General features: G+C 36.5%; 1 protein-coding gene across 1 annotated transcript in view; it reads right to left on the bottom strand.

Annotated features, from left to right (window-relative positions):
* The window catches only part of LOC141699857 (uncharacterized), a 53400-nt gene that overhangs the window by 3128 nt on the left and 22481 nt on the right, over positions 1–27791 (bottom strand). The window lies entirely within an intron of this gene.

The raw sequence follows: 27791 nt of genomic DNA on the forward strand, positions 1-27791 counted from the left end.
AACTCTGATATTAAATCCGCTGCAAATGCTAACTTAAAAAGGGCAAAGGATCCAAGAAAGTCCGGGTCCTTAAAACTAACCATTAGTGGTCTTTGTGATTGCAGGGAAATAGGAAAAACATCCTAGTACTGGATAGTGGATGTTCAGGACATATGACTGGAAATAAAGCCCTGCTCTCAGACTTTGTGGAGAAAGCTGGCCCAGGAATTTCTTATGGAGATGGCAACATGGGAAAAACTCTGGGATATGGCAATATTAATCTTGGCAATGTCATCATTGAATCAGTAGCTCTTGTCTCAGGACTTAAACACAATCTGCTGAGTGTGAGTCAAATCTGTGACAGAGGTTATCATGTGGATTTCTTTGAAGAAGACTGTGAAGTTCTAATCAATTCTACAGGAAAAGTGGTTCTGAAAGGTCACAGGCATGGTAACATTTATGAAGCCAGACTTTCAACAAGTTTTGATGGTTCTGCAATCTGTCTGTTGAGTAGAGCATCAATTGAAGAAAGCTGGAATTGGCACAAAAGACTCTCTCATTTAAACTTCAACAACATAAATGAGCTTATAAAGAAAGATCTTGTGAGAGGACTGCCAAAATCAGTATTTGCTCCTGATGGCCTTTGTGATTCATGTCAAAAGGCAAAACAAAGAAAATCTTCTTTCAAGAGCAAAACTGAGTCATCAATTCTTGAGCCTTATCACCTACTGCATGTTGATCTATTTGGTCCAATCAATGTCATGTCTATTGTAAAGAAGAAATATGCTATGGTTATAGTGGATGAGTTCACAAGGTACACTTGGGTGTATTTCTTGCACAAGAAGAATGAAACTGCATCTACTCTAACAGATCATGTCAGACAGCTGGATAAGTTGGTCAAAGATTCTATTAAAATTATAAGAAGTGATAATGGCACTGGGTTCAAGAATTCAATCATAGAAGAGTTCTGCAAAGAGCATGGAATCAAACAGGAATTTTCTACACCTGGAACTCCACAGCAAAATGGAGTTGTAGAAAGAAAGAACATGACTCTCATTGAAGCTGCATGAACTATGCTTGATGAAGCATAGCGGCCTGCTAGGAACCACGGACTTAGGGTGTTACTACATTTTACAATAAAGATTATGAAAAGAGGATTACCTTGTTAATGGTTGATTCTACGCTCTTCTATTGTATTCCCAAATTCCCTTGAGCGAAGTGTGGCCTCCGTCTTCTCAAGTTATCCTCTCTTCTTGCTCCTTGGTCGCTATAATATGTTTTCACACAATCCCAGGCAAGAAGAGAATAAGAATATATATAGGCTACAATAGGGACCATGGATAATTAGGTTGGGCCTTCTAATTACATCTTGAGCCTAGCCCAATGTAATTAAATATTAATTCAATCCACTAAAGAATTAATATTTGCACTACCTTTCCTAATACCGTAATTTAATTAATTCGGTTCCAATATTATTTGCTTATTAAATTCCCCATGTTTAAAATATCATATGTCCATTAATTAAATAAATTACTGATAATTTATTTAATTAATATCTTTTATCCTTGATCATCCACTCAACCTTTATTTAATTATGCCAGAATAAATTCCACCTGCAGGGTTTCACATAATTAAATCTTTTTGAGCTTTCAAGGGGACATCACTAACCCGAATATTATCAGGACATGGATTCCTTCAATAAATAATATCCACCATGTATATAATTCCATCACCCAAAATATAATGATATAATTCAAAAGAATTATTTCATATATAAATCAAGGCATGTAAATAATATACACGTGTCAATTACTATTTCCGGATTAAGAACCTAAGCATTAATAATAACATAGAATCTTAGTTCTCCTTTTTAATCAGTATTAAGGGAACAATTCTAAATTTGATCATGTTCAATATACACAAAGTATACTAGCATTATTTATTAGTCAATATAAACTAATCTAAATAATACTACAGCCATACCAGTGGATTGTCCAACACCACATGTGCTGTGAACCTTATTATATTATATAACCATATTTAACAATCTAATATTCTGTATCCCATTTGATACAAGATTGTTCACAATATATAATATTAGACAACATGTAAACATTCAAATGATTCTCAAATAATCTGGCCAGAAATAAATGTACATACTTCAAATAAATATTTTTAGTATACACTAACACGGCCAACCTACTTTTGGGCTGAAGCTGTGCAGACTGCTTGTTTTACATAGAATGCTACACTTATAAACTAGCATAGAAAAACACCATATGAGATGGTGAAGAAAAAGAAGCCAAATCTGAAATACTTTCATGTATTTGGATGTAAGTGTTTTGTTCTTAAAACTCATCCTGAACAGCTGTCAAAATTTGATCTAAAAGTTGAAGAAGGAAGTTTTATTGGATATCCACTTTCCATAAAAGCCTTCAGAGTCTACAATTTAAGAACAAGGGTTGTCATGAAATCTATCAATGTATCTTTTGATGATAAGAAGATTACTGGACTTGAAGATTTCAATGATCACGGTCAGCTGAGATTTGAAAATGAAGACTTAAATTCTGATTCTGTAAATTCTGATAACTTAAACTTTAATCTTGTAAGTACTGATGTCATTGAATCTGTGGTAACAACTCCAAAGGAAAATGCACCTGTCCAGGGGGAGCAAGCTGAAGATCCTACCATATCTCAAGACTCTCAAGAAGCATCAGAACCTGTCACTAGCTCTTCAAGTTCTGATTCATCTAGTTCTGATGAGCCAAATTCTGATTATTCTGGAAACTTTGATACTTGAAATCCTGAAGGATCCAAGTCAAATTTTGAAGTCTCAAAGAGCATAACTACAGGGGGAGCATCAGAAAATGCTGATGGAGACAACATGGATCATGGGGGAGGATCCAGTTCTAGAAGTTAACTTCAATCTGCAAGGAAGTGGACCAAATCCCATACACCTGACTTAATAATTGGAGATCCTGAAGCAGGTGTCAGAACTAGAACTGCAACATCAAATGAATGTCTCTATCATTCTTTTATATCCCATACTGAACCAAAGAAAGTGGAAGAAGCTCTTCATGATGCTGATTGGGTGCAAGCAATGCAGGAGGAGTTAAATGAATTTGAAAGAAATAAAGTCTGGACCCTAGTGCCAATACCAAAGAACAGATCAGTAGTTGGCACAAAGTGGGTATTCAGGAATAAAACTGACAGTGATGGCATAATTATAAGGAACAAAGCAAGGTTGGTTGCTAAAGGCTACTCTCAACATGAGGGTATTGATTATGATAAAACATTTGCACCAGTTGCTAGATTGGAAGCCATAAGAATCTTTTTGGCTTATGCTGCTCACAAAAAGTTTAAAGTCTTTCAAATGGGGTGAAAAGTGCTTTTCTTAATGGAGAATTGGAAGAAGAGGTCTATGTTGAACAACCTCCAGGCTTTGTAGATTCAAAATTTCCAAACCATGTCTACAGGCTTGACAAAGCACTTTATGGCCTTAAACAAGCTCCCAGAGCATGGTATGAGACTTTAACTCAATTCCTTCTAGAAAGTGGATTTCACAGAGGTACAATTGATAAAACACTATTCTACCCCAACCATGGAAAGGACTTACTTTTGGTACAGATATATGTTGATGATATCGTATTTGGTTCTTCAAATGCCAAACTCTGTGAGAGGTTTGCAAAGCTAATGCAGTCAAGATATCAAATGAGTATGATGGGAGAACTTAGTTATTTTCTGGGCCTTCAAGTCAAGCAAAATGAAGAAGGTACTTTAATCTGTCAATCCAAGTATACCAAAAATTTACTCAAGAAGTTTGGAATGCAAGACAGTTCAACAACATCCACTCCCATGGCCACTGCAACCAAGTTAGATAAAGATACTGGTTCATCAGTTGATATTAATAACTACATAGGTATGATTGGCTCTTTACTCTATTTAACTGCAAGTAGACCTGATATCATATATGCTACCTGTCTTTGTGCAAGATTTTAGGTTGATCCAAGAGAACCTCACTTAATAGCTGTGAAAAGAATTTTCAAGTATCTTAAGGGTACAGCTGATCTGGGATTGTGGTATCCTAGAGAATCAGATTTTAAGATGATAGGTTACTCAGATGCAGATTTTGCAGGATGCAAAATAGACAGGAAAAACACTAGTGGAAGCTACCAATTTCTAGGAGGCAGACTGGTTTCTTGGTTTAGCAAGAAACAGAAGTCAATTTCCACATCAACTGCAGAAGCAGAATATATTGCTGTAGGAAGCTGTTGTGCACAGATTCTTTGGATGAAGAATCAGTTACTGGATTATGGGTTAGAATTTTCTAAAATCCCTATTTACTGTGATAATCAAAGTGCTATTACTATGAGAAGTAATCCAGTTCAACACTCAATGACAAAGCACATCAGCATTAGGTACCATTTCAGAAGGGAACATGTGATGGAAGGTACAACGGAATTACATTTTGTTCCAACAGATCAACAACTAGCAGATATCTTCACAAAACCACTATGTGAAGCTACTTTTACAATACTGGTAAATGAACTTGGAATGGTTTCAGGTTCTTTCTCTAAATCTGCTTAGTTTTTGTTCTCATGCATCATACTTTATGATCAGTGTTTACAAATTATTTTATTTTCATATAATTTGTGCTTTAATTAAAATTCATTAAATGTTGATTGTTATCTAATGTGGATCTATATACTGTGATAGTGTTTTGAATGTTATGTGACTATTCAATCTAATGAGGATAACCGTGTTAGATGCTGACCTAGTAGTCTTTAACATACTAGAAATCCCATGTTTGAATTAGTTGTTTATGTGGAAACTCGTTAACACAGGCAAATTCTGATTTTGAGCTTAGTTAAGTTTACTTTGTGTATCTTATTACTAAGTCAGAGACTAGATTCTTGCTTCTTATCTGTTAAATTCTGATGTCAGTAAATCATAAGGATGAACTAAATGCTGATAAGCCTCACTTATCAAAAGAAAAGAAAAAGAAAATAAAAGTCAGGTACTCCTTTGAGATTTAGAGTAAATATGTGGAAGGGAAGACCCAAGTGCATTGCTGGTATTAAGTAATATGCATTAGAAAAGCAAATAAATTTTTCTTAGTGACTTTTCACATTCTCTAATTACTAGAGAAATACTCTGATAACAACATAAATTCTGATAAGCATTCGTGACTCACTTACACTGAGAAGCCACTGTAAAAAGGAATTTCAAAAGATGCATAAAATGAGCACAAACAGTTGAGGCGGACTCTTGCATAAATTTGTTCTATAGTAGACTTCATGATTGATGACAGATTTTAAGCACTTTTCTTAGTTATGCCTTATTTCTAAGATGTACTGAAGTTTATCAGACTTTAATCTTTATCTGATATTCTGCTGAATGCACACACTTTCACTCCATATGACTGATGAAAATTACTGTGGTGAAAAAGTTGTTTTTGACAAATAGTAAAGTGTTATTTGCATAAATTCTGAGGACAAGTTCTGATGAAAGTTCTGATGATTAAACTCTAAAGAATCAAGTCAGTATTTGTATGAAAAATCACATAAAAAGATATTCACTTTTTGAGTACAGAAGCCATATTCTGATGACTGTTAAAATCTGATATAAGTTAAAGTTCTGATATTAAATCCTGATGGAATCCTTGATGCTTACGTGGCATTATTCTTTACTTGACTTATTTATGGTAAAAACTGAAACAGTCATATTTAATCCGAATATATTTAGGTGAGATAAAAAAATCATAATCATTAAGGGTTAGTGGTAAACATGTAAGTCCTGAAAAACTGCATGTGCACGGTAATTATTGCTTATTTCCTGTGCCCATTAACTCCTGCTTTAACGTTTTACTGACTGTTCACACGTTGCCAGTTGTAATTTGTCTGCCATGCTTCAAATATTAAATGTTACCACATGGGCTGTATAAATAAGAGAGTTAAAAGATTTCTAATCTTTTACCTACTTTTCTTATTCTCTCATCTCTCTTATTTTCTCTCACCCACTAGTATTCACTGAAGCAGTTTTTCTTACAGGCATTTTCACAAACACCTTTCGAGCAATATATTTTCTCACTTAATTTCTTACAGAGATGGCACCAAAAGACTTGATTTTCAATGGAGCTAAGTTTATTCCTAACAACTACTTGTATATTCTTAGCAAGGCTGAAGCTCCATCGGAACTTCACTTTATTCAGGATTTCCTTGCTAATTCTGATATTGGGTATGCTTTGACCCAACCAGAAGTAATCTCTGGAACCCAAGTGCTGGAGTTTTGGAGAAGTGGAATCTATGATGATGGTGGTGCTCAAGGGTCCCCAAGTACAATCTTTATAACAGGGGAGGATGAGCATGTCGTGACTTTGGCTACAGTTCGCCAAGTATTGCAGTTGCCTGAGAACTGCGCTTATACAACTATTGAGGAGCCAGTTCTTCAAAATATGATGGCCAGACTGGGGTATGAAAAGACATTGGAAAATCTGGGTCAATTGAAGAGATCTTACATAAGGAGGGAATGAAGTTTCTTCTTTGACTGCATCACAAAGGCCTTTGCAAACAAATGTTCTAATTTCGATGCAATCCCTATATTCAGTCAACAAATCGGGTATGCTCTCATTAATCAAACTGATTTTGATTATGCAAGTGTTGTTTTAGGCTTTATTGGGGATAGGATGACATAAGATAGGACTACTGTTTATTTTGCTAGATTTTGTCAGCTTATTTATAGTTTTTGTTGTGCTGATAAGCCCCAATTAGCTAGTGAATCAATTTCACCATTTAGACTAGATAAAAGAGCTTTTAATGACGTATTATCTACTGATAATAAAAAGGCTGTGTTGAGACCCCTCCAAATTCCTTTATCTGTCAAACAAGCCTTAATAACCTATGATCCTGTTACATACACTGTACTATATCCTGATGTCCAATCATCTGAACCTCAACCATCAACACCTACCACCAATACCCAAACACCTCAAACTTCTCAACCACAACCAAAATTTACCATCAGGACATCTTTCAAACCATCAACTCATTCATCTCAACCTGAATCATCAGCACATACCATCAGATGTTCATCTTCCAGGCCAAAGAGGACAAAGTCTGTTCCTCAACCTCCACAAAAGAGAAGGAAGATGATTCTCAGAGATGAATCTGATAATGATGAAGAGGACATAGTTGAAGCACAGGTTTATGCATCAGAACCCGTGATAGTTGAAGCTGAGAATGTTACTTCTCAGAAAGAAACAGCAGCTCAAAGTTCTGATACTTTGAAGAGGAAATCCGTAAGTTCTGTTGCTGCTGAAGCAACTCCTTCATTGGCAAGGAGATTGAAGAAAATGAAGGCTAGGAGGTATTTGGCTAAGGCTCCATCAGAAGATATTGAAGAAGCTGAGGAAGGGGAACAGGAATCTCTGATCTCACAAGAACCAATTATCATTGAAGTCCTTCCAGCTCAAGCCAAAGTCACTGCTAATGATACAGTGGTTACCCCTCCTATCTCTCCTATTAAAGCTACAGATGATGCTAAAGAACAAACTGAAAACTCTGAGATAGATATTCACTGTAATAACTCGAATTTTTGAGACCTTGTAAAACGTTTAAATGAATAGTAACCCTGACGGACGGGAAAAACTTTTAAGCCCACACTATGTAGTGCATGAGAAAATGAGTTTCGGAGTTGATATTATGACTATACGTACCAAATAAGTGTATGTAAACGCTATTAGTTTTCGAAGAAAACGAACTTTGGAAAACGACCGTATTTACGACTTATCAAGGATTATGGGAATCACAATATAATTACGAGATTAAAATCATACGGACTTATATTCAAGTAAGATAAATAAAAATATAAGGAATAAATATGAAAGGAATTACTTCGCAAACCAATTACGAGTAAGTATTACGGAGAACGTTTAAGGAACCGAGCGAACGCGTAAACGATTAAATAAACGTAACGCACTAACTAAACCATGGTAAGGAAGTAACCATGGTTACTTCATCAAATAGTGAGCTAACCATAGGATGATCAAGCTAGCTAGCAAAATAGTGTGCTAAGGAAGCTAACCTTGTAGTTTAGCTTGTAACCTAGTAAGCTACAAAGATTTGTCCCTAAGATATGCAACCAAGAATCAACCTAGAATGCTATACTAGGAGAATAAAATCAATTGCAAGGATATCACCTCATCTTCCTAGAAGCAACATAACAAAGAATCCAAGAAAAGCAACCAAGAGGAGTATAAATACCCCCCCATCACATGTTCCATTCAGCCATATTGAAGAGAAAGGGGAAATCCAATTCAAAATCTCCAAGCTCTAGCTCTTGCAAAATCACCCAATTAATTCTAAAGCCTCCTAGAAACTAAACTAAGGTAAGAAAATTCTTTCATATCTTTTTTATCAAGGTTTGATGGGTGGAATAATTTCAAGAAACTCACTAGTGAATAGTGTGAATAATAACCTCTCTTTGGTTTCTTGATTTCAATGGTGGTTTTAGGTTCTAAAAATCATACCAAGCACTTCCAAGCCTCCACTATCCTCAAGAACACATCTCAAGCTTTCAATAAAGGTAAAAATCTTTGGCCCAACTTTATTTAAGATTCATTTTTAAGATCCATTTAGTATATGGTAGTAAACCTAGTGTAATGAGTGTTATTGATGAAATCTTGATGATTAAGTTAAGTAGATTTAAGGTTGGTTGTTTTTGCCACAAGAACATGATGTTCTTGAGAGGAGTTTGTGTATTGATGATTATATGATGATTGTTGGTGGTTGTGTAAAGAGTTAGGGCGTAAACGAAACCCCGTTCGTAAACGTAACTTTGTTAAAACCAACAAATCGTAACTTTAAGTTTCTGCAGAAAGTCCCGAAGTTGTAAACTGTAGATTCTTGAAAAATAAACTTTGTTTAGGATAGAAAATTTTATAAGGATCCTTTAGGCGCTTGAATCGCTTAATTCCGATTTAGGATCAAAAGTTATGGTCATTTTACTAAAAGTGATTTACGCGACAAAAACTGCTACGAATTATGAAATTTGAAAATATAAAGGATAGACTTAAATGTGTTCATAAATCATGAAATTTTTACAGAGAGTAACATATTGAGTTTCCTAATTTCCATAAAAATTTCAAGTGAAAATAATGATTTCTCAATTTTATAAAAATATCGGAGCTGAGACCACGCGAGTAGAAACCGTAAGAATCCATAAGCGGAGCCGACGGCGATAATAAGAATGAACTTAAGATACTTAGGAAAATGAAGCGACCATAGTGTGAATATGACTTAAAGGAATAATAAGGGTAGTATAAGTTGAGAGGGTGCATAATAAGTAGCGCGTGATTGCGAGTTACCGTAAATTAGAACCGAACCTAACGAAATGAAATGTGTTTATGGTTGTAGATTTCTGAGCGGAACCTAGAGCATCCTCCACCTCGAGATACCCAGGCAAGTTTATGAACCCAACTCCATTTTTTACTGTTGTGTTGTGAAAAGATTGTTTTACTATCATTGCATAAATACCATGATTGCCATGATACGTAGTTGTTGAAATTTCACATAATATAGCGATGTTGTACGATAAAGTATATATCGTAAAATGTTATTTCGCTTTAAGCGTTACGTATTATATAAGACCGAGAGTCGGTCGGGATTTAAGATAAAACCCGGGAATCATTTCGGTGATATTATAGGACGGTTATAAGTCCATAGTAGTATGTTTTAAAGGGAGTCATCGTCCACTTACGAAACATTAAAACACCTCGAACTTTTATTAAAATGATTTCCCAACGATCATATTCCATCAACTATATTTTATTGTTCAAATAATAAATATTATATACTTATTCCTTTATTATGGGAGTAGTATACTCCAACAATTATTTATTTCAAACCCGATTAACCATTATAGATTATTAATTATGTAGACACAAACTAGTTGAGGAATATTATTTTAAATATTCTTTTAGAGAGTAAACTCATTCGAGATTTAATTATTTATCGATTATCATGTAAATAATTATTATTCTTAAAGGGTTTATTATTGATTTAAAAATCATAGATCCTGATTTAAAATATACTTTCTGATTTCAGAATATCATTCGAATAATTTCAGATTGTCGGTGAATATTATCCCGACTTATTTACTATTTTGAATATAGTTTCAAGGAGAAACTTTCCCCCCTTATTAATTATCTATTGACAACGGTCAACTCACATCCTTAGTACTTCCTCCAAAATTCTCGGAAGTACGTATATACATATATACACTTATATCTTAGAGAGATAAGCTATTTCTATCAACAAGCAAAACGTTTGGGGAACTTCGATGTGGTTCTGGTTCTCGAGATTGACAGAATTCTTTTAAAGGACACAGGAGGGGTAGACTCTGGTACTAAGTGTGCTAGATGGACTACCAAAGGTATCACAGGCGAAGGTACTCAGTGTACTCAGGAACTTGTGAAGTATGTGTATACCCGAAAATGGGACACGTAGCCCGAATGCGGCAAGGGTGATAATCGGGATACGAAGGTGTCGTCCTTCTACTAGTAGAAAAGATTACTATTATCGTATTACGACTGATCATCGTATATGGTGGCTCCAACGAGTGTCCTAATTCTTCCAATTGGAATTCAAATGCAATACCATAACCCAAGCCTAGGTGCTGGGATTACTATTAAGGTATTCGCAAGATATTAAAATCCCTTAAAGAATTGTTTTCATAAGAAGGTGTGTATCACCAAGGAAAACTATTTTCGAATAAAACATAATTATCATATATGATGTTATCATACAGTCATTTTCATAATGTACATTATTATGTTGGGCATTATAGCTCACACTCGTTTTCTTAAATTGACACAACACAACAATGAATCAAGATGCCTGCCATGAGAACCACAGCCAGAAAACGGGTAGGAAATGGCCAGCTGTTCCGTAGATTGTTTGGTATTGTACCACAGGTAGTCAGAATAAGCTGGATTAGTTTTTAGTTATTTATAGTTCGGCTTATATATAAGTATGACTTATGTAAGGTAAGAAACAAGAAACGTATATTTGGCAAGCGGACTAGCCTTACCTAAAGGTCACTCCCCGGTAAGATTAATTACTTTTGGGTTGTAATAAATATCAATGGATGGTTAACAATTATTGTAGTTATGATGGTTCGTTTCCAAGACAATAACCTGTAAGTGTGTGTGTGTGTGTGTGTGATAAGTGTGGGGTCGTGAAGCGTGACTATTTATATATTATAGTGTGAGTTGTGTGGTTGTAAGAGTTTAGATGGCGTGGCTTCCGAAACTACTGACCCCGGGTTTTGGGGCGCCACAGAAATGGTATCAGAGCCTTAGGTTATCAAATCTTGGAAATGATAGGACATAAAATACGTAGACATAAGAATAATAAAATAATCAATTAGAGCTCAAGTCGAGTTCGTCGTCGGGCTACACGGGTAGTCTTGACCGTTTTACCCTCAAGGGAATTCCAACTCTAAGTTAGTAACACTTTGCCTATTATGTCAGGTACCAGTGGAGCCTAGGAGGGAGGTAGATCCTTGTTAGGTCTCAATATGTTTGTAGAAGGGGGTTGAATACAAACAATACCGTTTAATCGGATAAAATATGGAATAAAAAAGTGAAACAAGATTCAAGTTAAATAAATTATTATTAAACTTGAAAGGTGTTACAACAACGGTATCGTTTACAAGGGATTAATCTCAAATAAATTATCATAAATCTAGAATAAATTCGACATGAACTTTTTCTATTTTTGCAATAAAAAGATGAAATGCTAAAAGCGATTTGAGATTAAGTTCTAGGGATTTCAATCCGCTAGATAGTTACACAAGAACAAGAAAGGTATTTCTAGTGGATTGGATTTAAAAATAAATATTAGAAATAAATGATCTGTGAATTTGCAATAAATTCTCTGCAGGTTTCTTTTGTTTTGTGTTCTGCTGAATGATATTCAATACTCTGCTTTCTGTTAAATGATCTGCTTCTTTTTCTTTTTATCAATCAACCCGAGAGAAAAGAGCTGGCATGACAATCCAATTACCTCAGCAAGACTTTCGGTAGGACTATCCTTAGAACTAGCAAGACTTTTGGTAGGACTATCCTTAGAACTAGCAAGACAATCAGAATGAACTAGCAAGACTTTCGGTATGACTATTGATTGTCATACCGATTGTCATATTAGTACAAAAGATTGTCTTGCTGAATTAAAACAGATTTTTAATCAAATAATAATTCTGAATTAATTAATCAATTAATTCAATTAATCAATAAATTATTCTTTGCAGATTTAATTTATTTTCTTAATTAAATTATATGACTTAATTAATTAATAGAGAATTAATACCAATCTTGAGCAGCAACCATTCTTCTGAAAACCTTCTGAAAATCACTGTTAATTACGAATCAATTCCACCACTTCAATGTTGACACTCGATGTACTGTCTGGTTCATGAGTGACTAACTTCCGTGACGTTTCTTCATGCCTTGACCTTGATACTCTTGATTTTCTTCAGACTAAATCCTTGTAATTAATTGATACCCTGATGAGATCTCTGTCACTTGATTAAATCCACAATCTTGATTTATATCACTGAGGCTTGATCAATTTCTTGAGCTTCTTCCAGTGAATTAAGGCATCAAGTCTGTAGAAGAGCAATTTTACTTAATCCTTTGACTTATGTTACTCTGAGAGATCTCTCTGACGATAGAACCACTTTTTACTTGTTATATTCTTATTTGAGTTGAGTTAAATCCTCGAATAAACAAATAGGCTATGACATATGCCTTTCAATCTCCCCCTATTTGTTTGTTAGACAATAACAACAAATACCTAGAGGATAATTCAACTAAAAAATAAGAAAAAGATATAAACAATAATGCAAAGTAAATAGCAGAAAAGTTTTGGATAATATTTAACATTTTCTAGATTCCAAAAGAAATTTACAAGTGAATACAAGATAGATGTTCCTCTAGCCTGAACATATAACTACATTAGTCTATCTTGATTCATAAAGCTCTAATCATATTATATTGAGTTTTGAGCCAATTGAATTCAGTTGTCTTCCCTTCCGAATTCACCTTCTTCCAACTCTTCACCTTCTTCCAAATCTTGAAGCAACTCCTTGTCAAAGACACGATCCTTTTCTAAAGTGAAGTTGTCTAGCCTGACTGGTTGAACTCCAACTGTCTTTAGCTTATTCTTTAACTGATTATACCTTTTAATATTCTTTTCACAATAAGCTTGAATCAGATCAGCTGCTTGAGTTTTCAACATGGATGAATATCCAACAGTTCTTAAGTGATGTTCCATCCAGACCAGATGCTTAGCTGAGTAGTCTTTAAGAGATTGTGAATCGAGCTGGCAGATTTGAAGACAGCCGGACTTAAAGAATCTTACCTGATGAGGATTGTTGACCACTTGAGGACTAGCCCTGTTGGCAAACTCTTTGAGCCTTTCTCGAAGAACTTCATTCAATTATGAGCTTCTTTTGACTTTGTTGAGAAGAACCCAAATCTCTGACAAAGAACGATTCTCAAACAGATGAAGTGACACCATGAAAGATCCTTCGCTCTGACAATATACAAATATGCTCATCTCATTTAGGGATCTGTCAAAGGCAGCTGTGATCCTTGAGACTTCAGTCTTTATAGCATTCATGTACATATCATTGTTTGAATTAGAGATCTCCAGCTTGTCCAGAAGATATAGAAACTGCCTATCATTGTTTGTGCTCAGCTGAGGCATATCAAGTACTCTCCTAGCTTCATCCCATTTTTCACCAATCTTCAGTCTGACATCTCTTCTCCTTTCTTGAGCTTTAATGTCATGAAGACGTTGCTTTTGAAGAGTTTCTGTTCTTTGTATGTCTTTCCTCATGTCAATGATCTGGGATACCTTTTTAAGTTCAACGTCTTTTCTTTTCATCTCTGACTGTTGCTGCTGAAACTCTTTCTCAAACAGAGGATCCACTGGAGCTTCCTCTTCTCATTCTCCAAAATCACTTTCCTCCTCAGCTTCAAAGACACCATCTTTATCTCCCAAGACTGATTCAATGGGAACGTCACAAATATCAAAGTCATCATGTTCTCCACTATAGTAGATATCATCAGGCTTCCCTGTGCCTCGAGCAGTCGAATCTTTTTCTTTTCCCTTTTCACTTCTCCCTTTCTTCTCCCCCTTAGTTGAGGAATCCTCTACAGACTTTCCCTTAGATCCTCCATGACTTCCATCACCTCCCGAGCCTGAGCCTCCACCAGACGGCCCTTCAAAGAAAGTCCTTTGTTCTTCATTGGGACAGTGAGAATTTTTGATCATGAAGTACAAGTGCTTCATCCCTTCATTCAGATGTTCCATACCCGTCTCTATCTTCAGAAATCTGGAGGAATCCAGTGAATGATTCATTTCAACCAAGTCTTCAAGAGAAGTCATTCTTGTATGTAGAGAGCAGAAGTTTGAAATGTCGTCAGCTGATAACATTGGAGATGCCTGGATTGAGTTAAGCTTTGGTACAACAGATGTCTTCAAATCTGATATTTTAGTCCTGATGAGAGCCAGCTGATTATTGACAGAGGTGGAAGAAGAAGACCGTTCAACCACTTGTGCTTTGAATGATTGAGCTTCAGCCTGACTTTTTGCAAGTTGTTCCTTGAGATCAGCAATTTGAGCTAACAGATTTTCAGTGTTTGTGTCTGTGTGTGTGCTCACCCGAATATCTCTCCTATTTGATTCACTCAACTCACGTGCTTGTGTATCTCTCAATATAATTGCTCGTGAGGAGTCTTCCTGATGCTGATCTTCTGTACCTGCAGTTGAAAACACCCTAGCCTCTTCAAGAGAGGTCAGTGGTGGTGCAATGGGAATTCGCGAGTCCCGATCCTCAGTCAAACCTATCATTTCATGTGAAATAGATGTCTGAATTGCTTCAGGGATAGATTGACCGAGTTGCCCTCCACTTTCTCCAGATAAATCTGCGAGTGGAGAATCCCGTGAGGGAGCCAGAGGTGTTGGATCTGGGAAGGGAGAACTATTAAAGGTGGCTGAGAGTCAGATTTTCCCTCAGAAGCATGTGACTGCTCTTCTGCCGTAACTATGGCAGGCACTGTAACCGACTCTATGTGCACTCCTCGCTCTGTGTCCTGAGTATCATCTACTGGTCTGTATGCTTCCATTGTGACTAATGGAATTGTGCTTGACTCAGTACAGGATGCCATGGCCCTATGGCGAATTTCAATAGATTCAACCTGTTGAGAGAATGTTTCTAGTAACTGTTCAGTGGCCATTTCAAAGTCCATGTCCTGTTGGGAGGACAAGGATGGGCTTTCAGATGCCTCAGTAAATGTTCTCCTTTTCTTGGGTGGAGGCAGAGCTGAGGGTTCATTCACATCCACTAACAAACTACTTCCTACTAACCTTCTAGGCAACATTTTAGACAGTGGGGGAGAGGTTGCGATAGGTTATGACTCTGTGTTTGGCTCTATGACCTGGGATTGAAGCTGTGGTTCTACAACTTCATGGTCAGTCCTATCAACCACTGGGGGTCTTTCAACAGAAGTAGGAATAGGTTGAGTTTGAGGAACTATAACCTGTAGAGGAAGAGCATCTGATGTTTGAGCCTGGGTGGTTTGAACCACTGGAGGTTGAGCTTGCTGTTCATGACCGGGAAGATTGAAGATAGGTAAGGGAATATAAGTGGCCATGAAAGCAGATACAAGTACTGGAACTTGCATGAATTTGAAAGTTGTGTCTTGGCGGGTGTAAATCTTTTTGCTTACTGGAGGGGGTTCGGTTACTGAGGAGTTAGCAAAAAGGGCTTTATGCTCAGGTGAGAGAATATGTTCTGCTATGAGCATGAGAAAACAAGCATAGTAACACGAGACCCTACGATTTGTAGAATGATCACGTAAAGCAGTAGTGAGACGTCTCAAAAGAATGGGTAAAAGTAGTTTGCCAAAATTGATCCTTTGATTGAAAACAATCGCAAGACCAATATACTGCAGAGTGGAAGTGATATTGTGAAAGTTGGATTTAGTGCAGTTGGCAAACACTTTAGAAAGAGTATCGAAGAAAATGTCTCATTCAGAAACCAAATTGGATTTTGATAACTTGGTTAAATTAATTACCCCCTGATAGTGAATAGCATGGAAAAAGTTTGAAATATCATTTTCAGAGGGCAAATTACAGAAATTGTCCATAGGAAAATTTAACGCTCGATTGACAACTGTTTCATCAACCACATACTATGTGTTTGCCATGGTGAATGAAAAAGATTTAAAATCATCAGCCACAGTAGAGGTTGTGCAAATCAGTCTGAGCAGATCAACATTTAAAATCACATTTGATTTAATAGCAGAGCTAACAATCGAATGGTCATTTAAAAATCTAATCCACGGCTTAAATTTTTCTACATCACATTTATCTGGATTAAAATAACCAACAAGATTATGCGAAACAATTTGGAAATTGAGAGCCATTTTAAAAATAATAATAAGACACACACTTTCAGAATTTTAAGAGTAATATTAAGAAAATTTGAATTAATTAAATTAATTTAACAATTCGAATTAAATCAATTATATTCAAAAAATTTAGAAAGAAATGTATCTCGTTAAAGTTCTTAACTCACAAAAGTAGATTTGAAAAATGCACAAGACACCAAACAAAATTAAAATAAAAATACCCAAAATCAAACAAACATAAACTGATTTTTTTAAAAAAAAATCGACAGCACTTCTGTATGTATATACATGTATGTATATATCACAGAAGTGATGTTTTAGTTTGCTGAGTAAAAACTCAAGCAAGGAAGACAATGGAGATGGTTTTGAGTTTGATCGAATAGAGAGAGAGAGAGAGAGAGAGAGAGAGAGAGAGAGAGAGAGAGAGAGAGAGAGAGAGAGAGAGAGAGAGAGAGAGAGAGAGAGAGAGAGAGAGAGAGAGAGAGAGAGAAAACGAGAGAGAAAAAATGAAGACTGTTGAAATTTTGAAGAAAAACTGAACTGAATGATTTATAAAACAAAAAAAATGTTTAAGAAGACAACTGGTATGACAATCGAGGAAAGTCATACCGATTGTCTTCCCGATTGTCATACCAGGCAATTTGAGAAGACAAAAATAAAACAAAAACAAAAAAACAAAAACAAAAACAAAAAACAAACAAAAAAAACAAAAAAAAACAAAAATATTAATAATATATAACTGGTATGACAATCTGATAGTCATACCGATTGTCATACCAGTACAAAATAAAACATAAAATATCTGATATTAATTTTATTACTGGCATGACAATCAATAGTCATACCGATTGTCTTGCCAGTTATAAAATTAAACTGAATTAAAAACAAACATATATTTGTACTGGAATGACTTTCAGCAAGACAATTTCAATTGTCTTGCCGATTGTCATTCTAGTATAAAATAAATTAAGTATTTATATAAATATACTGAAAAATTAAAAATAAAAACTGTTAAACTGGAATGACTTTCAGCAAGACAATTGTAATAGTCTTGCCGATTGTCATTTCAGTTAAAAACACATAAAAACACAGAATATAGAAAATATTACAATTACAGTAAACTGAAATGAATATGGCAGAAAATATTTACATAATTAAAATATTTCAGAGATAATTATATTTTCAGTCCAAAAATAGATTTCTTTTGAATTTTAGCAAATAAAATTCATAGAAAAATATTTTTAGAGAAAATAAAATATTCTGAGACATTAAAATTAACAAATTGAGTAAATAAATGAGATAAGATAATAAAAATTATATAGAAATAAGCAAGAAATTTTGGAAAATGATAAAATAAATTTGCAAATGAATTTTTCATTTATGAAAAATTCATTTGTAAATTCACTCAAGAACATATTTCAGATATTCACACGTTTAATCACTAAAGCTATTCAACATACCCAATTTACCAACTAATTTGGTAAATGTGGATTCATCAAGAGGTTTAGTGAAAATATCTGTTATTTGTTCTTCTGTTGGAACAAAAAATAGTTCAACAGTACCATTCATGACGTGCTCTCTAATAAAATGATACCTGATGTCAATGTGCTTGGTCCTTGTATGCTGCACAGGGTTGTTGGTGATGGCTATTGCACTTGTATTGTCACATAGAATAGGTATTTTATTCAATACAGAGCCATAGTCCCGTAGCTGATTCCTAATCCACAAGATCTGAGCACAGCAGCTTCCAGCAGCAATATATTCAGCCTCGGCCGTTGAATTTGAAACTGTTTGCTGTTTCTTGCTGTACCATGAGACTAGTCTGCTACCTAGGAATTGACAACTCCCTGAGGTGCTTTTCCTATCAACAACACTTCCTGCATAATCTGAATCTGTATATCCAACAAGGTTAAAACCAGATTCTTTAGGGTACCAAATACCTAGATTTGGTGTTCCCTTAAGATATCTTAAGATTCGTTTAACAGCAACGAGATGAATATCTCTAGGATCCGCTTGGAACCTTGCACATAAGCATGTAGCATACATAATATCTGGTCTACTTGTAGTAAGATAGAGTAACGAGCCAATCATACCTTTGTAGCTTGTGACATCTACCTTAATGGAGTTTTCACATGGTCCAAGCTTGACAGCTGTAGTTGACGGAATCCTTGCTGATGCAGAATCCTCTAGATTGTATTTTTTGAGGAGTTCCTTGAGATACTTGGATTGACAAATAAAAGTTCCATCTAACCTTTGATTTACTTGTAATCCAAGAAAGAACTTCAGCTCTCCCATCATGCTCATTTCAAATTTGCTGTGCATTAACTTAGCAAATCTCTTACAGAGATTATCATTAGTAGACCCAAATATTATATCATCCACATAGACTTGGACTAATATTGTATCATTCTTATGCTTTTTAGAAAAGAGAGTTTTGTCTATGACACCTCTAATAAAGCTATTTTCAATAAGAAATTCAGAGAGAGTGTCATACCATTTTCTCGGAGACTGTTTGAGTCCATAGATAGCCTTGAAAAGAAAGTAGACAAAATCCAAATGATCTGGATCTTCAAAACCAGGAGGTTGCTCTACATATACCTCTTCATCCAGCTTTCTATTCAGAAAGGCACTCTTGACATCCATTTGATAAACTTTAAAGTTAGAGAATGCTGTAAATGCCAGAAATATCCTGATGGCCTCTAGTCTAGCCACTGGAGCATAGGTTTCATCATTATCAATGCCTTCAGCTTGAGAATACCCTTTAGCTACCAGTCTTGCTTTGTTTCTTGTAACCACACCATCTTCATCTAGTTTATTCCTGAATACCCACCGAGTACCAACAGCTTTCTTGTGTGTAGGTCTAGGTACCAGTTTCCAGACTTGTTGATGTTCAAACTGATTGAGTTCATCTTGCATAGCAATCACCCAATCTGGATCAGTCAGTGCTTCCTCAATATTCTTAGGTTCCATCTCAGAAATAAATCCTGAGAACATACACTCATTTTGAGTAGCACGTCTAGTTCTGACTCCAACATCTGGATCACCAATAATTAACTCAAAAGGATGAGCTTTATTCCAGACAGTCTGTCTTGGAAGATTTGATCTTGATGATTCACCTTGAAATTCATTGGGATGTTGTGTCTTACTAGTTGATCCTTCAGCATCTCCCCCTGAGTTGTTACCATGTTGACTTGAAGATTCTCCGCCAGTAGCAGTGGTATCTCCATTGTTGCCAAAATTTCCATCACCATTACCTTGAGTATCATCATGATTAACAGGTTCTTCACCAACAACAATCTCAGGTTCTTGACCATGTTCTGATTCTGAATCTGACATATCATCAAACTTCAGTTTCTCAGAAGGATCTTCAGTTTGGATACTAGGGAGTTTAGTGTCATCAAATGTAACATTAACACTTTCAGTTACTTTGTGTTGATCAATGATATACACTCTGTATGATCTTCTTCCATATCCAACAAAAATACCCTCATATGCCTTTTCCTCGAATTTACCACGACGATCATCTCCATCCTTGAGCATGAAACATCTGGCACCAAATACATGAAAGTATTTGATAGAAGGTTTCTGTTCATTCAAAATCTCATAAGGAGTTTTCATGAAGTTTTTGTTGATTAGAGTTCGATTCTGAGTATAACATGCAGTATTGACAGCTTCAGCCCAAAAGTACATTGGAAGACCTGATTCACTTAACATCGTTCTTGCAGCTTCAATCAATGTACGATTCTTCCTTTCTACCACTCCATTTTGCTGAGGGGTTCTAGGAGCTGAAAATTGTCTGGTAATCCCTTTGTCTGTACAGAATCCATTGAGAAGTGAATTCTTGAATTCTGTTCCATTATCTGACCTTATTGCTCTAACAGGGACGATGCCTTTGCATAGAAGCAATTGACTTCAGGATTGCTTCCAGAGTTCATGTCAGTTACGAATAGATTTCCTTTCCGGATTCCCATCAAGGAGGGTTTTTCATTTTTCTTGTGCAGAATCTGACACTTCAGCTTGTCGAATAAAACATTATAGCCGTTATCACAGAACTGACTAATGCTAAGCAGATTGTGTTCAAGTCCTTGCACAACATACACATTTTCAATGATAACATTTCCAGCTAGCAAACAGCCATATCCCTCCGTTAAACCTTTGCTGTTATCTCCAAAGGTAACCACTGGGCCAGCTTTCTCAACCACATTTGATAGCAGGGCTCTATCTCCGGTCATATGTCTTGACGATTCGCTGTCAAAAATCCACACTACCGGTTGTACCTGTTTAATTCCCTGCGATACAAATGGATTAGACCTTCTTCGGAACCCAAGCTTGGTTGGGTCCGGCATACTTGTAAAATTGGCCTTTATCAGGCAAAACAACATTCTTAATTTTAATGTTCTCAACTTTCTCAATGACTGGACATTTGACCTTGTGAACAGCCTTGACAAATTTCTGTTTAGGCTTAGGCACAAATATCTCCTTTCTAGCTTTAGGAGGACTAGCAGTCTTAGACCTATCATGCTTCCTATTATTCACATGCTGACGAGGAGTAGTCTTATCATTAGAAACATGCTTACCATTAAAATAAGCATACATCAAATTAAAAGCACAAGACATACAATCAGGAATACCACATGCTTTATGAGAGGGATTAACAATAGTCACTTATGCATGGTAGACATGGCATTTGTGTTATCCAACTCATGTGTGTCTGAGTTAGTCTCATTTGCTTTCACAACTTTGACTGGAACCTTTGACACACTTGACTTGAAGACAGCTTTCTCATTAGCATGATCTTCAGCACGGATTTCTTCTTGAATAATAAATGAGGTCTCATCAAATGGTTCAACAATTGATTCTTTATAGAGGGGTTCATCAACACCCTTAAGCACATGTGGTACTTCCCTGCCTTTAGCACAGACATGAGGAGGGGAGTTTATGCCTAATTTTCTAATAGCAACATTGTAATCATAACCTATTCCAGATGTTTGATTAACATCTTGCTTATTGTAAAACTCTTTGGACTTCGAACAAGAATTAAAGTAAGCTTTAACCTTAGCCTCAAGACCGGTGATCTTGTCTTTGAGAATAGTTTCGAGTTGTCTATAACAATCAACTCTATTCTCTAGAAAAGATACTTTTTCTTTTAATTTATCTTGATTAATGTGCACAAGTCTTAATTCATTGACCTCTTTCTCAAGGTCTTTGATTTGTTGATTTAACAATTCATTATCACGACGAGCACAATCTAAGGAACCTCCTAGATGATAAACTAATTCAGCATCAGTAAATTTTACCTCTTTTCTTGACGATGAGGTGTTTGCATCACTAGCCATGAGAGCAAGATTCCCAACTTCTTCATCTTCACTGTCAGTATCATCCCAGCTTCTTCCCTTTGCCAGGTAAGCCCTTTCAGATTTACTCTTCTGATTAGAATCGTAAGAGTTCTTCCTAACTTGTTTTGGCTTCCTGTATTCTGTGGCAAAGTGTCCCAACTCATTGCAGTTGAAGCATCGAATGGTGCTTCGATCAACCATCCCTGTTTTGTACCCACCACTGCTGGTGTTAGAGGATGAAGATCCACCTTTCTGGAATCTGTTGTAGTTGGACTTGTACTTGAACTTGGGATTCCTTTTGAATCTGACATTTGAGAATCTTTTGACAATCAGGGCCATTGACTCATCCTCCAATTTCTCCAGTTCTTCCAAGGAATAAAAATCATCTCCTGATTGATTTGTAGTAGGAGGATCAAATTCTGCTACTATCACATTTTCTTCAACCTTGGAAGACTGTACCATTCTTTCTGACTGTTGAGATTGTTGTTGATATTGTGGTTGTTGTTGTTGTTCATCAGCTACTAGAGCAGTAGACGTGCTGACCACTCTTCCTTTCCCGTAAACTTCCTTCTGCTGAATCTGCTCCAACTCATAAGTCTTTAACACACCATAGAGCCTTTCCAAAGAAATCTCACTCAGATCTCTTGCTTCTCTAATGGCAGTGATTCTATGATCGAGATGAGTTTGCAGTGTTAAAAGGAACTTTTTGTTGACCTCCCTGATGGAATAGTATTTACCATTAATGTTCAGGTTATTGATCAATGCATTGTACCTCTCAAACACTTCAGTGATTCCTTCTCCTGGATTGGATTTAAAGTATTCATACTCAGAGGTTAGGATTTCTAACTTGTTCTCCCTAACTTCCTCTGTGCCTTCATTAATAACCTCAATAGTTTCCCAGATATGTTTGGAATCTTTACAGTTCATCACATGTCTATTCATCAAGGGATCAAGGGAATCTACTAAAATTAATTAAAGGCTAGCATCCATGGAGGCTTCTTCTTTTTCAGCAGGAGAAAAATCCTCAGGATCTTTCACATAAGTTCTTGCTTTGGTAATCACCACATCATTTTCTATTTCCTCTGGTTCAATAACCATCGGAATTTTAGGACCCTTCTTTAACACTTCCAGATATTTGGAATTTGCAACTTGTAAAAACAATAGCATCTTCTTCTTCCACATAACATAATTTTCTTTATCGAATAGTGGAATTTTAACGGTTCCAACTTTTTGTGTAGTCATTATGAATTTTTTGAGTAAATAAAAATTCAAGGTGTGAAAGAAACACAAAAGTCTAGGATCTTGATTTGTTCATTAATCAGAAGGCTCTGATACCAATTGTTAGGTCTCAATATGTTTGTAGAAGGGGGTTGAATACAAACAATACCGTTTAATCGAATAAAATGCAGAATAAAAAAGTGAAACAAGATTCAAGTTAAATAAATTATTATTAAACTTGAAAGGTGTTACAACAACGGTATCGTTTACAAGGGATTAATCTCAAATCAATTATCACAAATCTAGAATAAATTCGACATGAACTTTTTCTATTTTTGCAATAAAAATATCAAATGCTAAAAGCGATTTGAGATTAAGTTCTAGGGATTTCGATCCGCTAGATAGTTACACAAGAACAGGAAAGGTATTTCTAGTGGATTGGATTTAACAATAAATACTAGAAATAAATGATCTGTGAATTTGCAATAAATTCTCTGCAGGTTTCTTTTGTTCTGTGTTCTGCTGAATGATATTCAATACTCTGCTTTCTGTTGAATGATCTGCTTCTTTTTCTTTTTATCAATCAACCCGAGAGAAAAGAGCTGGCATGACAATCCAATTATCTCAGCAAGACTTTCAGTAGGACTATCCTTAGAACTAGCAAGACTTTCAGTAGGACTATCCTTAGAACTAGCAAGACAATCAGAATGAACTAGCAAGACTTTCGGTATGACTATTGATTGTCATACCAATTGTCATATTAGTACAAAAGATTGTCTTGCTGAATTAAAATAGATTTTTAATCAAATAATAATTCTGAATTAATTAATCAATTAATTCAATTAATCAATAAATTAATCTTTGCAGATTTTATTTTTTTTCTTATTTAAATAATATGACTTAATTAATTAATTGAGAATTAATAACAATCTTGAGCAGCAACCATTCTTCTGAAAACCTTCTGAAAATCACTGTCAATTACGAATCAATTCCACCACTTCAATGTTGACACTCGATGTACTGTCTGGTTCATGAGTGACTAACTTCCGTGACGTTTCTTCATGCCTTGACCTTGATACTCTTGATTTTCTTCAGACTAAATCCTTGTAATTAATTGATACCCTGACGAGATCTCTGTCACTTGATTAAATCCACAATCTTGATTTATATCACTGAGGCTTGATCAATTTCTTGAGCTTCTTCCAGTGAATTAAGTCATCAAGTCTGTAGAAGAGCAATGTTACTTAATCCTTTGACATATGTTACTCTGAGAGATCTCTCTGACGATAGAACCACTATTTACTTGTTACATTCTTATTTGAGTTGAGTTAAATCCTCAAATAAACAAATAGGCTATGACATATGCCTTTCAATCCTGTTGATGATGTCATGATTCCTGAGCGTGACCCTATCCCGAGCCAGAGAGCCCACCCATTAATGATTCAGATGATGACCCTACTGAGGATGTCCTAGAGGAGGAGACTGAGCTTCCTGCCCCCATAGCTAATGGCGTAGTCTGGAGAGATGTAGAGATGTACCCTTACCAGGCTATTCGCTCTCCTACACCACCCCCATGGATCCAGAGCCCTATGCCTTATACTGATGATGATGAGGAGGCGATACGTGCACAGTTCCACGAGGTTCATAACATATCCTTTAGTGACCCAGATTCACCTCTACCACCATCGGCGACCATGCATGTAGCCGTACACGACTGGATAGTGGGTCAACTTAATGCTGAGATCACTACGGCATCTGCTCGCATTGCGGAGTTATGCCAGGCACTGACAGCTGAGAGAGCCACCCGACTAGGATACCCAGGAGATTTCAGAGCTGCTTCCCCAGCCATAGCCCGCAGAGAGATCAATGGGATCGAACTCCGTATCAGGGTTCAGATGAGGATGACATCAGTAGGAGGATACATCCTGGTAGTTGATGCAGAGCTGATGATTGCAGGAGCGATGAGGAGGGTGCGTGACCTCACTCGCATTGATAGTGACTGAGAGACTTGTGACTAGATATAAACCTTGAAGAAGGTTGGGTGACTTGTCACCAATTTTGATAGGATAGCTAGTAGTAGATAGCGTTCCTAGCCCTTCAGGGTACACGGCTTATATATTTTCATTTCAGTATTCAGAACTAGTAGTGATAGATTGTAATCAGGCATGTATGAACTCGGCTAGTTGTTTCATCCCTAAGATATAAGTGGGAGATCTTATTAATATATATCTAAGCAGTTATTAAGAAATTGATGTCTATATTATTGCGCTTTAAAAAAAACCTGCTAGATAATAAATGACATGCTTACATACGAATAAAATAATCTGACTATTATAATTACAACTATGTTGACCAATTTTCAATATCAGAACAATGCCACCCCGTAGAAGAGGAACCAGGGCACAGCCCGCAGAATCTGTTAACCAACAACGAGGTGAACCTGACCCTGTAGTGAATGAGGAAAGTGAAGAAGACCTAGACTATAATGAATATAATGAGGAAGAATATGTAGAAGAAGAGGCTGAGGATACCCATCAGGGAGGAAACCCCATGAATGAATTTATGGAACTGCTAAGAGCAAATCTGAACCAACAACCTATTCCACCACAGCCACATGCTGCCCAACAGACTACAGCTACTGCCTTTAGAGCCTTCAAATCTCTCAAACCCCAGAGTTTCTAGGATCTACCGAACCCATTGAAGCATGGGCCTGGCTCAAGGAGATAGAAAAGTCCTCCGAGATACTAGGTGTTGAGGAATGACATAAGACCATTTTCGCTTCTTACATGCTGAAAGGAGAAGCTAACTACTGGTGGGAGTCCAAACGAAACCTAGAAACTGATGTTGTGATCCCATGGGATACATTTACCCGACTGTTCTTAGACAAGTACTTCCCTAGGTTTATAGAAACCCAGATAGAGATTAGGTTTCTGGAGTTAAAACAGGATAAGATGACTGTGGCAGAATATGAGGCCAAATTTACTGAGTTGTCAGGATTTGTGCCTGAGTTTGTGAATACCGAAGAAAAGAAAGCGCGAAGGTTTCAGCTTGGTTTGAAACAGTGGATACAGAACTGAGTAGCAGTGTTAGAGCTGACAGACTATGCCACCTTAGCGCAAAAAACCTCGATTGTTGAAGCTGGGAGTGAGCAGAGTGTGAAGGAGAAGGAGAATATGAAGAGGAAGATAGGAAGCCAAGTAATAGGAACCGGGAACAGGAGCCTTCCGAGCAGGTTCATCAGGGGAGCAGTGTCCCAACCTGCACGAGGCCCCGGATTCAGAAAGGCCCCAAGTGAGAGCGTTGGCCAGGGCGGCGGACAATCTAGGGCAACATTTCATAGCCAACCACGTGCCCCAATACCAGAGTGTCAAATCTGTAAGAAGACACACCTTGAAGTGTGTACCCAGACAAGAGCCCATCTGAGATGTTACCGGTGTGACCAAATCGGACACCTTGCCAACAGCTGCACCCAGCCCAATATAACGTGTTTCCAATATGGAAAGATAGGACACATGAGAAAGGATTGTCCAACGTTGAAGCCCCCAGCCTCAGGGATGAGCAAAGCTGCATCCAACCGACCCCCAGCTGATAGGACCTTCAACATAACTGTTCAGGATGCTGTTCGAAACACTAACGTGATAGCAGGTACCCTTTTGTTAAATTCCGAACATGCAAATGTCCTATTTCATTCCGGAGCAACCAAGTCTTTTATATCTCTAAATTTTGCTAAAAAAGTTAAAACTTAATGCCATACCCTTACGTGAGATATTACGGGTGGAAATAACAAACAGAGAAATAATCCTGTAAATCAAGTACACACTAAGTAAAAGTTGAAATTAGAAGGGAAGATCTTCAAGGTTGACCTAATCCCATTTACGTTAGGAGAATTTGATGTAATCTTAGGAATGGATTGGTTATCCAGTAACGGAGCACAAATAGATTGTGAACGGAAGAAAGTAAAGATAAGAGTGCAGAATGAAAAAGAAGTAGTGTTTAAAGGTCAATAACAGAACCAGAAATTTCTAACCATGCTTCAGGCAAAAAGATTGTTAAGGAAAGGTAACGAGGCCTATTTAGCTTATGCGATAGATATCAAGAAGGAAGCCCCTAATATACAGGACATACCCGTAGTAAACGAATTCGAGGATGTATTTCCAGAAAACTTACTAGGATTACCACCTGACCGAGAAATAGAGTTCACTTTAGAATTAGCACCAGGAACGACACCAGTATCCAAGACCCCATATAGGCCAGCCCCAGTTGAGATGAAGGAACTAGCTTCTCAACTGCAAGAGTTATTAGATAATGGAATGATAAGGCCCAGTATATCGCCATGGGGAGCGTCAGTATTGTTCGTAAAGAAAAATGACAGCAGTATGAGGTTATGCATAGACTATCGAGAGCTGAATAAGCTGACTATTAAGAATAGGTACCCTCTCCCTGGGATTGATGACCTATTCGACCAACTCAAAGGAGCTGTACATTTTTCTAAAATAGATTTAAGAACAGGATATCACCAATTGAAAATCAAACCGGAAGATATACCGAAGATTGCTTTTTGCACTAGGTATTGACACTATGAGTTCTTAGTTCTGTCGTTTGGGTTAACCAATGCACCCGCAGCTTTTATGGATTTGATGAACAGAGTGTTCAAAAAGTACCTGGATATATGTGTGATAGTTTTTATAAACGATATTTTGATCTACTCAAAGACAGATCAAGAACACGCAGAACATTTGAGGATAGTCTTAGAAATTTTGAAGAATGAGAAATTGTAT

Source organism: Apium graveolens, chromosome 2 (genome assembly GCF_009905375.1).
Source record: "Apium graveolens cultivar Ventura chromosome 2, ASM990537v1, whole genome shotgun sequence".
Lineage (NCBI taxonomy): Eukaryota > Viridiplantae > Streptophyta > Magnoliopsida > Apiales > Apiaceae > Apium > Apium graveolens.